General features: G+C 40.4%; 1 long non-coding RNA gene across 2 annotated transcripts; it reads right to left on the reverse strand.

Moving 5' to 3' along the window:
• LOC110432448 lies at nt 5,515–7,837 on the reverse strand. 2 transcript variants are annotated; one of them, XR_002449897.1, is made up of 5 exons: nt 7,774–7,837; nt 7,245–7,697; nt 6,075–6,199; nt 5,883–5,990; nt 5,515–5,776 (listed from the first exon to the last, which is right to left on the reverse strand). It is a non-coding gene; the product is annotated as an uncharacterized LOC110432448 (long non-coding RNA). The 2 variants fall into 2 exon arrangements; XR_002449898.1 differs by having other exon boundaries at nt 6,075–6,241.

A 13,547-nucleotide genomic window follows, 5' to 3' on the forward strand; every position in this document is an offset into this window, starting at 1 on the left:
GGTCATCGTGGAATCATGTCACTATTCTTGGGATAGTTGGCACTGGTGGAGAAATCGTGAGTTTCGAATACAACAAGCGCTCTGGCCTCACCTGCTGACACTCTCCATATCGTATTTCTTGGAGCACAATTTGCATTCAACAATATGAGTTTGATCTTGTAAGTTTGTATCTCTCTTTTCTGTGAATCTTCAATCTATTTTATTTTATTTTATTTTATTTTTTGCTCATGGGTGGAGTGACCGCTACTAATTTCAGTGAAATGGTATTAAGTCCTATTTGTAATCAAGCCCATGATTTTCAAGGTGAGGTTCTTCTACAGTGATTCATTGATTTATGGTTACAAAGTCTATAAAGTAGAATTTGCGACACTCTCTGTGACTGTTAATTTCATAAACTTCATTTTTAGATTAAATATCACTTTAACATTCTCCATAGTTAATTTCACAAACTTTGTTTTTTAGGATTAAATGTCACTTTAATATTGGTATATTATTATTATTTTATTATGCGATCTGTGTGCTTTTAAGATAAATCATTAATTATCCCGTAGCAACGCACGGGCACGCTACCTAGTTTTATTATAATCGAGACATGGGCCAGCACAGACAAGACGGTCAACCTGCCATAAGATTACGTGTAGCCCACCAATCTGGCGTCCCACACAAGGTAATAAATTTAGCTTGCTGATCAAGGAAGATCTTGGTTTGTTAGAATAGAACGTTTTATCCTTGCTCGATATGGCATTTGTAAGCGACTAACATTAGTTTCTAGATATATAACCTTACCGCCCATGCTATATAAGATGGGCAGGGACAACCCCCCCCCCCCCGAAACATCTCATATCATACATAAATATAAACTAGACGCGGGACGTAGGTATTACGCTCAAACGACGGCAGAACCTGGATAAAACTCTTGTGTTCGTTTTGCGTCACCATTTAGTTCGTGGCCTCGCGCACCTCCACCTAATCTACTACCTTGAGCATACCCTAGGTAGACTGCCGACTATATTTTGTCGATAGTGGCGCGCCAGGTAGGAGGTGTGCGTGCAGCTTCCTAGGAGAGCCAGATGGTCATCATCTCCGACCTCATAGCCACGCCGACCAACCTAATCACCGTTGGTAAGATCACCTAGACTACCAACATCAACGACTTCTTCGCCTCGACCACGGAGGAAGGTTCAGCCTGCATCAACCATGACTTCACCAGCACCGGCATCAGCCTCGGACATGTCGACCTCTCACGTCGCATGCTCCCTCGCAACTAGGGAGACGGATCGACAACACGGACCTATTTGATTCCATCGACTAGATCGGCTCTAACCTCGCCGAAACCCTAGCCTTGGTAGATTCGATCTGAGATCGATCTACTAAGGATGGCTATGGTCCCAGCGTTACCACTAATCTCCCCAACCAGTTCGGGCTAGTTGTCATGCACGTCTAAAAACAAATCTAGTGGTCACTTTGACTTTGGAAGGGCGTGTCGTCCATCTTCGACCTGTTCCCGCAACTGTTCTGAGACTATCCATCTTTGACTTTGGAAGCCCTGACGGAGCAACGCAACGTAGTTCCTTACGGTTTGGCTAACACTGCCATCCGACAACCACTATCAACATGGTTAGGATTCAGGAAGTCTAGGAGGGCTCAATACATATAGTCCAAGAGGACGACAACTCTGACTCTGGTCTAGTACTAGGTCAACCCATCAATACCAAGCTCCAGAAGCCCGACCACGACGGCTCTGGCATCTGACCACCTGTTGTGTTGCTATGATGATCACCGCAAAGATCAACGATACGACAATCATGACCGTTGTCATGATGATAGGTCAGAAAGCTCGAGGGTTGGACAATTTCGTCACCACCGACCAGATTTCAGTTCAAAGATAAGTGCACTTCTAATATTTATACTTAATATATTTTTTGGCATGACGTTCTCCATAATGTCCTCAACATGATTATTCTCCAAACAACTTTTCTCCATGTATCCGTCTTCAAACAACTTTTTGATTAATGGTTAGCCGAACAGTTCTATCTCCTACTTGAGTTTCCTAGAGCTGACACTTTTTTCTGACTTCTCTCCACACATGCACGAGATCCACCCTCTGTGTTCCACGTGGTCAACAATAGCTCTCTAGCGAGGCTGACAATCCTACGCGTGCCTAGGCTCTATGCCTCACGCTCTGGATTATTGGTCAGACAAGATCCGGTGAAACTCTAGGATAAATTAAATGCTCGTGTTAGCTTTAATATAACAAAAAAGCTAAAAATAGAGTTTTTGCTTAAAGTTACGACTGTATATTACTAGTACTGATTTTTTCTCTAGGTGTTTATTTGTACACCATGTACTACCTATTCTCTATATTTATTTTTCAAGAGCTTGGTTCAGTCAATGAGCTATGCTCAGGGACTAGATCATCCAAGAAGGACCAGTTTTTTAAGGATACTACAGGAGGCATATAACCCATACACTTTTGTTGGTATTTGTTACGCACTACAGAAGAATCAAAGAGAAATAATCCACAAGCGCACGGATATATGAAGCACTTCACCCAGGAGAGATATCTCGAGTATCGTATTTGTTTATCCACAAGGAGAAAATGTGCGAAAACTAACCAAGGCTAATCTTAACCCCTGAGTGTTAAACAAGGGAACTAAAAGGATATAGAGAAGACTTCTAAGGGTTCTAGTTCTAACATGTGGTAAGTTATGCTAATAGAGGAATGTGTCCATTGGTATGATCAAGGACAAACCTTGCTTCACTAACGGATAGAGAAAGGAAAGTTCCTCCAAAGGTCATATCTAGGGATTTCACATAATCATTACTAAGATTGTGGCCATAATACATGGGTCATAGTAAGGTTAGGTCTGGATCAAAATTTATAAGGAGATTGAAACATTCCCATGATGTAAACAAAGATTCATTACCCTTCATGAAAGATAGGATCTTGGCTAAAGATTCATTACCTTCTATAAAAGATAGGACCTAGGCTCTACAAAAGGGTTGGTCTTGACCTATTGCAACCAAGCATGGGCGCAACATATAGCTAGGTGTCATGATCATAGGCTCTAGTGGCTCTAGGCTCGCGCTCATGGGTGCATCATATTGATAGATAGGAGTGGAACTTTAGTTATCCATAAGGATAGAAAAGAAAAAGAAAAGGTATAAAGATAAAAGTATATTACAAGTTTAATCTAGTCTTAAGTTATCTCAGCATACCATCTTTTTCTCCTCGGCAATGATGCTAGAAATGCTTATTGGTATTTGTTATGCACTACAGAAGAATCAAAGAGAAATAATCTGCAAGCGCACGAATATACCGATGTAGCACTTCACCCGGGAGAGATATCTCAAGTATCATATTTGTTTATCCGCAAGGAGAAAACGTGCGACAACTAACCAAGGCTAAACTAAACCCCTGAGTGTCAAACAAGGGAACTAAAGAGATATAGAGAAGACTTCTAAGGGTTCTAGTTCTAACCTATGGTAAGTTATGCTAATAGTGTTCTAGAGGGGACGAGCTAGGCCAGAGTACTGACAAAGAATACTCTAATCTAACACCCAAGTCGTACCAGTCCTTACAAGCATGACAGGAAATAGAAATTCATCGGGACAATCGGGTCACTTCCCGCGAACTATCCTTATCCGGCGAGCAGGAGGATATCTACGTGCAATTGAGTCTAGACACCTCGTCTACACATGACATGCAACTCCAATCCAAGAATGACCAAGAATCGAAGTACTCTAGAAGAGTCGCAAACCAAAGAAGATTAATAACAACAGACTTACTAGTATTAGAAGTTGACGCACCAAAGAATCTCAGAAGCAAACCCCATGAAGGAGATTGATCCCGCAGGTACAAGCCAAGGAAGGAGACACCGACAGGCCCAAAGCTTCCTCCACAACTCTTCCCTCCACTCTATCTCTCTCTAATTCTACAAGACTAACCCTAATCTCTCAAGAGAATACATGGCTAATCTACTCTTGAATGGCTTGGCTCTGATCCCAACTCGAGATAATGAATTAGGGTTTCAGGGATGCTTTGTTCCAGGGGCCACAGCCTTGCTTATATAGGCCGGTGGGATGAGCCGTAGCCCTTAGATCAAATCGACCTTAATGGACGATTAAAGTCGGTGGAGCCATAATCCGCGAGACTTGACCTGGTTGGCCACCAGGGGAGAGTGGGCGCCCTGGGTGTGGGCCCACTAGCCTTCTCCTTTGTTCTGGTGCCTTCTCGACCCTTAGTATTCTTTTTCATATGTTGTGTAGATATATCGTTTCTCTCTATGTAATCATGACATGTGGCCTCCTTTGGTTATTTTCTGATCACCCCTGTAGAAATAGATATTCACCGAAATTCGTAGAATTATATCAGTGTATCCCTAGTTCTATGTTGGTGATTGCTTTTACGCCCTTACTTCATTCTCTTGTTTATATAAAAATGATAGTTATCTACCGTCAATAACTTCACACTCACACCATACACACATGTGTGAATGTACGTACAAACCATGCCTCTCTACTCTGGTCACATCTTGTACGTCCAACAGCCCTGCATCTTGCAAGTCTTGCTCCGCTAGGAGCAGGAGCGATATTTAGTCCTCCAAATTAGCATCTCAACGTTTGATGTGAGGGACAAAGCTTTAGTCCTTGAATCCAAACACCTCAAATTACAGCCATGTTGATTTGATATGACCAGGCAGCAGGCATGAGTGAAATGAAATGGACATGAACCGTCAATTTCCTTTTTTTTGGGGGGGGGGGGGGGGGTGATAAAGCAAAGATTCTGCAAACACCAGCCGTCCAGGTGCCAATAATACTACACTCCACTACATTTGCAGTTTTCTTTTCCCCAAAGAATCAAAGATTAGCTAGGATGATCTAGACGTGTTTAGAATGCATGATTTGCTAATCCATGTTTAAACCACAAAAAAATTGCACGTTCAACCAGACGCCGCAGGCGGCAACCTACAGCATGCAATGCATCCTGACAAAACCTCTACTTGTAGTCGTCTGCTTTTACCTGCTAGCATAAAAAGCACAAAGTATGTATGGCGGAAAAGAAGGGATCCAAAGCGCGCAGCAACCACAAAACCTTTGCAACCAGGCGAAACAGACTGCACTCACAGTTCAATGAATTCAAAAGAGTGCGTGCTGCCACATACTGAAGGTCCTGTTTGAGAACATGCACAGATTCCTACAGAAAGCAACTAACCTGTTCTTATTTTATGAAATTCTTGGGCTTCAAACAGGCCACAAACTACAAGCACTACGGCAAACAACATATGAATAGCATCAATCAATTTATCCTCAAATGATTAAAGAGCCAGTAAACAAGCAGAAATCGTTCATGATCTAACCCAACAATAAGCTAGTACCGGTTGCATTAATCTGCTGCCACCGACAGGCCCGCGAGTAGTCAAGCACCGACGAGGGCCCTAGTCGCCACTTCATCATATGATGACCACCTAACCATATAGCATTGTATACATGGTGCCAAACTAGAGCAAGCAAAAGACAACACTCACATTGAACAAGAATCCAATTGAAAACGGGAATAGATAGTCATATAGCAACGTGCTCAGAAACTCTCTTCATCTAAGAGCAAAAGAATTCTCTATAGGAACAATCATATCTCGTAGGACAAACTTAGGAACAAATGATTTTTATTCTATTGTTTGATCAACTACTATCCCTGTGATAGATCAGTTTCAGTAGGTGGGTCTTAAGTCGGATCAAGGTTGAAGAGCCGGACAGTGCCCTATGGAGCATCAACCTAAAAAATATAAAACCCGATGAGTACAAATGAAGAGAACAAAGGAAAGCATTTTTTGAACCCAAATGACTTGTAAATACACAAAGAAGAGTATCATAGGACTTACCGTTAAAGAACCCCTTTTCAATCTTTTTAAGCATCCTAGGGAATCTTTCTCTTTTTCCATGACCATAAGCTTTCCTACCCTTGGCAACTTTCTTCAGTGGGTGATGAACTATAAATCATGAGCAAAAGAAACATTTTCAGTTATCTCATCACATATTATGCGATACCTCATTTAATATGATTAAACTCATACCAGTGATCGGCACTTCTGAATCCTCCTCATCAGAAACCAGCACTTCAGTGGAACACATGTCCAATTTCTTGCCATGGTCTGTTGTGGGCTGTTCTTTGTTTGCAAAAGGCATCCTTGGATGGATCCTATCCAATATTCAAGTTGAGCGTATTCACAACACAATACAGCTGATCAAATTTGTATTAGCATGACATCCAATATACATGTTGGGCATTCACAAATCACAACTACATTAGAAATAAGCGAAATTTGCATATGTGCACATAAATTAGTTACAATATGAAAGTTTCAAAGCTAAGTAAACCATATATTATGCCATGAATATATAGCCTACAAAAGCAGAGGCATTCCCCTAACTCAAATCTCAAATTTGTCGAGTTCTTATGGCTTAGTTTAATTGTTCAAACAGCAAAGCAATAGCATAGGAAACAAGAGCAGCCAGAATGATCCTTGAAGAAAAACTATAAAGTGGATTTTTTTAATCACAGCGCAAACTCCTAATGATTAATTGACGATGATGCAACCCAAGGTGCAACGTATCTGAACAAAATCATTTGCTCTCGTCTATACAGTTAATCTTCACATATATGCATGCACAGGTTCCAAAATCTTTTAATATGCTTTTTTCGTTTATATACTACATGATTGTTCACACAAACACTGATTGTTCACACAAACACTACACATTTTTAACAGTGTACTGAACACTTAACTGCAGGACAATGCTGCTAAACTAATTGTAGAAAATTTCAGCTTTCAGTAGGAACCACACGAATTCACAGGCAGCATGTCAAATATCACTGAATATATCCGGAGTTTGACCAGAATGTTGCAAACATCATACATAAATCACTTTTCTTCTAATCTCCTTGATTTATTCAGCACAATGTTCAATGAGAATTTGCAATGCACAATGACTAAGAATACCAATAGTGTTAAATACTGGACTTATTCATCATCATTCAAAGTTTGATGGAACTGGCAAAGTAATAACATGGAAATGGATCCTGGTTGTTCAATTCCTAGTCCTAGCACTCTGATAATCATGTGGGCTATTACTCTATTAGCAGGACATCCAATATTCAATGTTCATTCACAAATCACAAAACGTACCATACAACCGATGGAATTTGTATGATCAGGACAAGCACAAAACTGGTTCGATCTTACCTGGGGCGGGGTAGCTTTAGTTTCGGGAGGGGTTCTCGACTTGTACGAAGTCATCTGGAAAAGCTTCTTCACAAACTTCTTCGGCTGGCACGGCGACGGCTGAGTGTCCGAGCCCGTGCGTGCTCGGCGGAGGGGAGACCCCTTCCCCCCATCCCGTAGCACGCACACGGGCGCCCAGCCCCTGGGGCAGCTTGAGCATTTCTTCGCGATCATCAGTATGGGCACGCTCTTGGTCTTCGGAGTACTCGAGTGCCGACGCGGCGCGGCAGCCCCGCTGGCCGGCGTCCTTGGCGAGGCGGATCCGCCCCTGGCCGGTGTCCTGGGATCCTTGGCGGCGCCGCGGCTCGTTGGGGTCCTCGGCGAGGCCCCGCCGCTCCCAACTCCTGAGGCCGACTTCCTCCGCTGGCCCGCCTTCGGAGTGCACACGCCGGCGGCGACCGCCATCCCGATCCCCTGGTCAGGTGCGCGGCTAGGGTTAGGAAAGGCTGGCGTGAATTCACGATTCGATTCGAGAAGAGCGAGGTGTTACCTGAAGTCGACTCCTCCGAGGAAAGGGAAGCGGCGTCGAGACGTTGTGAGTGGGAGGAGAGGAGAAGGGTGAGGAGTCCCGAGACGGTGTTTTATAAGCTAAGGCCATCCTCAATGGGAGTTTCATGACACAGTTTCCAACACATCAATATTTTGGAAACAGTGCATAAAAGTTTCATGGGGATGAAACTCTCTCTACTCCCATGAAACTATTATCATCTCTCTCTTCATTAATATAGCGCCACATCAGCATATTTAATGTGTATAAAACTCTAATGAAACTCTCATTGAGACTGGCCTAAGTCTACTTGTCTAATTAATGCTAATAACCAGTTCCGCTTTTAATGGAACTACGTTAACCGATAATGTACACTCTGTGTCCGAAAATACAGGGATACAAATTTTAAAACTTTAGTGACAAATTGTAATATACTCCCTCCCTTCCTATAGGATTTAGAAGTCGTTACACGGTCTCCAAAATACAAATTTGACCTCTTAATTTTATAAAATACTTAGAAAAAATGATATATGTATATTTTTACGAAAGTATTTTTTTCAACACAAATCTATTCATATAATTTTCAGATTTTGATGAATTATATTCCTAATGTTTGACCTAAATTTTGTTCAAAACGACTTCTAAATCCTATAGGAGGGAGTATATTCTAGGTTACTCAGCCCCCATCTATACCTTTTAAACACTATCTTACCCAAAGTGACTCATGTATTCAATAGAATTCTATTAGAGTTTCATGCTGATATGATATTGTATTAATGACACAGAGATTATAAGAGTTTTATGGGAGTGGAGAGAGTTTCATCCCCATAAAACTTTTATGCACTATTTTTAAAATATAAATGTGTTGAAAATTGGGTCATAAAACTTCCACTAAGGATGGCCTTAGTAGCCGAATCAATGACATCCATGTCTCGCTTTTTAAACTATACTCTCTCCGTCCTATAGTGTATTCTAGCATTTAAAATTTGTCCTCAAATATAATACATTCTAGAGGATAAAAACCAATTTTACATTACGTACTTTCCATTTATCAACCAATCATCATCAATCACATTGAAGATATTGCCTAATCAGAAAATAAAATAAGGATACATGTGTCTTTTATATTCTCTCTTAATTTATTTTAAAATTTCTAGAATGTACTATATTATAGGATAGAAGGAGTATGTCTTACTAAAAAAATTAAACAAGTTAACAACCGAACTACTAATTAGTGAAGAGCAGGTTAGTCTTTTGCCAGACTCTTTATTTGATCCTAAAATTGTTCAGATACCCTGTATTTTAGGACGGCTCCCTCTGTCCTAAACTAAATGGAGTTGTCTTAAGTTACACTATTTTCAAAAAAAAGTATCATTAAAAAAGTTAAACTATTTTCAATTTGACTACTCCCTCCAGCTTCCTAAACAATATAGTTTTGAACGGCAACATGGTTACAAAAAAATAACTTTGACCATTCTTTTTTACTATAAAATAGTTATAAATATAGTCAATATATACTTTTATTTCGAGATGCATCTACTTACATCCTTTTTATATTTTCAAACTCAACCCAAAAGAATTTATTTATAGCCAAAATCTAAATTGTTTGACTTAAAACAACCTTAAAAAAAGACATTCTTTAGAAAACTGGAGGGAGTAAATTTATAGGAAAGTGTACCTATATTCATGACACCAAGTTAGTATCACTAGTTATATCATGAAATATATTTTCATAATATACTTATTTGATGTCATAGATATTGTTAACTTTTCCTATATCATTGACCAAACATAAGACAATTTGATTTAGTATGATTCTATGGAATTTATTTATCCCACTACAATGGTAGTACTCCCTTCATTCTAGTATACCCGGCGTACAAATACAAATACCAGATACTAAGGGCATCCCTAATTGTTCTCAAATAGCTAGTCTAGATAGAATTTTTTTAGCTGTTAAGGAGAGAGAATAAATAACTAAGAGCATCTCCAACAGTTATGCAATTGGACTATGCATTCTAGAAATTTGCCAAAAACCTTAAAAATTGCTCTCCAACAGTTATGCATTTGACTTATATATTTTGGCAAACTTGGCATTTGATGGACCAAACTTGGTATTTTTGCATAGGCACAATGGCTTGGCAATTTTGATATCCCGAGTTTCTTGGACTCCTTGTCGTGCGCGACCTCCCCATGTGTTGCGGTAGTTTCCCGCGAGGACTCCTCCTCCTTGCGCGAACACTTCTTTCCCCCGCGCCGCCGCCTCCTTTCTTACCGGTAGGAGCAGATCATACCGGCTTGGAGCAAGCAGCGACGTGGACTGGCCGGTGACCTCGAAGGCTTGGTGCGGAATGATGGGGAGAAGGCTGCGACGGACCTAGAGGCCACGCGCGACGTGAACTCTGCGACCTGTGACTTCGTGGTCTACTGGCGCGCGACGGAACTCTGGCAAACTGCGACTTCGTGGACTGGCGGACCGGGATGCCGCGATTCACAGAAACGGCGGTGACTTGCGACTTCGTGGACTGGCGGCGACGGGCCACGGAAATTCCCGCGCAGAGGAAAAATCTCACGCGAAGCGCACCAAACAAAAAAAGATCCCAAACAAAAATAGTTGGGTCCACTATTTTGGGAAATGTCATGTCAAAAATGCCAAACACTTAGAGATGGACTTATTTTTCCTTTGGCAAAACGTTTAGGGACTTGGCAAATTCCAACAAATGGTAAATTCCAATTGCATAACTGTTGAAGATGCTCTAACGAGTGTCAAATAGCTAGTCTAGCATAATCTCCCAGAAACAACTCTCTCACAACTCACATAACTTCCCATTGCAGTTAAGGATGGCAGCGGGACGGTTTCGGGTCGGATATTCGCGGGTTTCGGTTCTTGTGGGTTCGGGTTGAGGATGATTTTTTACCCAGGGTTTTCGGGTTTGGGGCCCTGAAACCTATCGGGTTCGGTTTTGGATTTGGTTTTCCACCCGTGGATATCCATTGGATATCCAAAATAAGTTATTAGAATTAATTTTTATACTTTATAATATGATAATAATAACTTGTTTACTTAGATTATGAAATTTATTTTAAGCTAACTCATGAAAATATTTATGTTTTATTGCCTCTTGTTTATACATGTAAATATGTGTATATATATTATGTATATATTTATAGAAAGTCATTATTGCTATTATTATGTTGACATAGAAAGCGGGTTTCGGGTATCCATTCGGGTTTTGGGTATTCGCGAGTTTGGTTTTGGGGAGGGAGTACCACTCGAATCGGTTTTCAGTTCGGTTTCGGGTTTTGATTTTGGGTTTCGGGTTCGGGTGTACATAGACTTCACCCGATCCGAACCCGCCCCGTTGCCATTCTCAATTGCAGTGTTCTTTTTTTATCATTTCTAAGACCCATCTGGCTAGCTATTTGTAAATTGCCATTAAGAGCGTCCCTAATGGCTAGCTATTATGACGTGAACGTTGAAAAAGTAGGAGAGAGTAGTCACTAGTGACGAACACATAGCTGATCTATTTCATGCAGTCTAAGAATATATGAGTTTAATAGTACATAAAAAATAAAAATATATAAAATAGTCTTTACTTTTGTCACGCACCTCCCCGTCATCTACCACTATTGCGGATGCCGTGAGAAGGCGCTTAGGTCAGTCTCAATAGAGTTTCATACACATTAAATATGCTGATATGTCATATGACACTGTATTAATAAAGAGAGATGATAAGAGTTTTATGAGGTAGAAAGAGTTTAATCCCTATAAAACTCTTCTATACTGTTTTTAAAATATAAACTTTTACATACTGTTTTTTAAAATATAAATGTATTGAAAACTAGAGGAAATGCCTACTGCAACTGCAAGGCTGTGGCCACCAAAACAATTTTGGCCCGTGTATGGGAGGATTGAAGCTAGAAGCGCTCCTCTGTACTAAACAGGCATAGGAACGCAAGTCAAGCCGATAGGATTCGCACCAATCAAGTTCCTTCTTCCCGGCTCTTTTTGTAACATAAGTTTGAATCTGCTTCCTTTCTCCCACATATTTGAATAATTCGTATCATTTATGTTTTAAATATTATTACACATTTACCTTTTATATAATTTCTCCAATCATTTTCATTTGAAACTCTTTAACCAGAGGATTTTTGGAGTGCGTAGACTTCACATGAGAAACATGGGGTACGCATATCTCAATGTTGCTCGTCCGGTGCACTTTGAGTTGATAACAATAGCAAGAGCAACCGATCGCTGAACCAGACCTTTGGCACTCATGTCCAAACCTAAAATGTCAACTATCTTATTAGGTGAGAGAGTAGCTATTTTGATTGGATTTATATGAACTTACATTGATCCTTTAAATCATCCTTCTACTAACCTCTGTTCACATGATGGCTCAAATAGCTAATATTTCAATGGTCATTCTGGTTTGCTTTTTGGAATGATATATTTTTTAACGGTGCACTATTCTGGATTGCTTTGTGGAATATTTGTTTAATGTAATTTTTTCTAATACCAGAAATTAGACCATCATTGAATATTTATATTTGTATAATAATAAAATAGAAGAGGTAGTTTTGGGCCAGCCCGTAGGAACATAGTAAAAACAATAGAAGTAGTTTTGGGCCAGTTTAGTTTGGGAACGTATCTAGTGGAAACCATAATCTTCATGAAAATCCATACAAACTACGGTAAAAAAGCCATCCAAATTCACAAGAAAATCACACATGTAGATAATATGATAATACATAAATTTGTAAAATATATTGTTCAAACTCGAACTCGTTTGTGAGATATAAAAATAATAAATTTCTAGCAAATCCTGTAGTCAACTTTCTTGCTTGAAATTTGTTATTTTTATATCTCTCAAACGGATTTGAGTTGGACAAGATATTTTATAAGGTTGTGTATCATCATATCATCTACATGTGTGATTTTTGGTGAATTTAAATGACCTTTTTACTATGGTTTGCACGACTTTTCACTAAAATTATGATTAACCGAATACGTGTTAGTTTAGCATTGAGCTTTTACCCTAGTCCACGTAAGAAAGTAAATCGAATTCAACCCTTTGCCATACGTCCACAGATTTTAAGTAAATTAGTTTCAACTCTTGCCATACGTCCACAGCCTTGCCGCACACACCGCCCCTCCTACCTTCTGTCTTCTTACTCCAACCAGCAAACCACCATGTCAAAGCTTCAGGAGAGGAAAAAAACCGTGCGCGCCACCTTCCCACACCAACCTTTGCTTGCGGCCTCCAACGCCGGCCTCCACTTGCGCTGCATGTACTGCTCCCGAGGAAGCAATGGCAAGGGTCCCTTGGCCGACGAGTGCAAAGGCGGCGGCACCGGTGCACCGGCGCGGGCGCTTGCTGTGGATGTCTGTCGACAGACCGATGTTAGTTTTGTGCTCGATATCTTATCTATATATATATATATAGTTGGTGTCTTTTTTTGTTATAAAATTTCATCGATTTGATATGTGACTCCGTTTTGAACTAGATGTAGAATCTGGATTGGTTTGGTTCGTTGCTGGGAATGTGTCGTGCCCGGGCTGGATACCAGATAGCCATGACCTTTAGCTTGTTGTGGCCTCGAATCAATTGGATATGTGGAAGAACTTGGTCTTCATCAGAGGATGCTTTCGGACTACGGACCGGGGATTAGTCAGGAGACCAGATGAAATTACGTCTAGACGAAAATTTTGGCTGAAATTTTGGCTCTTCAGTATTAAAGATAGAGGTATAGGTATATTCCCTCTGTTCCACTAA

The sequence above is a fragment of the Sorghum bicolor genome, chromosome 2 (assembly GCF_000003195.3).
Source record: "Sorghum bicolor cultivar BTx623 chromosome 2, Sorghum_bicolor_NCBIv3, whole genome shotgun sequence".
Taxonomy (NCBI): Eukaryota; Viridiplantae; Streptophyta; class Magnoliopsida; order Poales; family Poaceae; genus Sorghum; species Sorghum bicolor.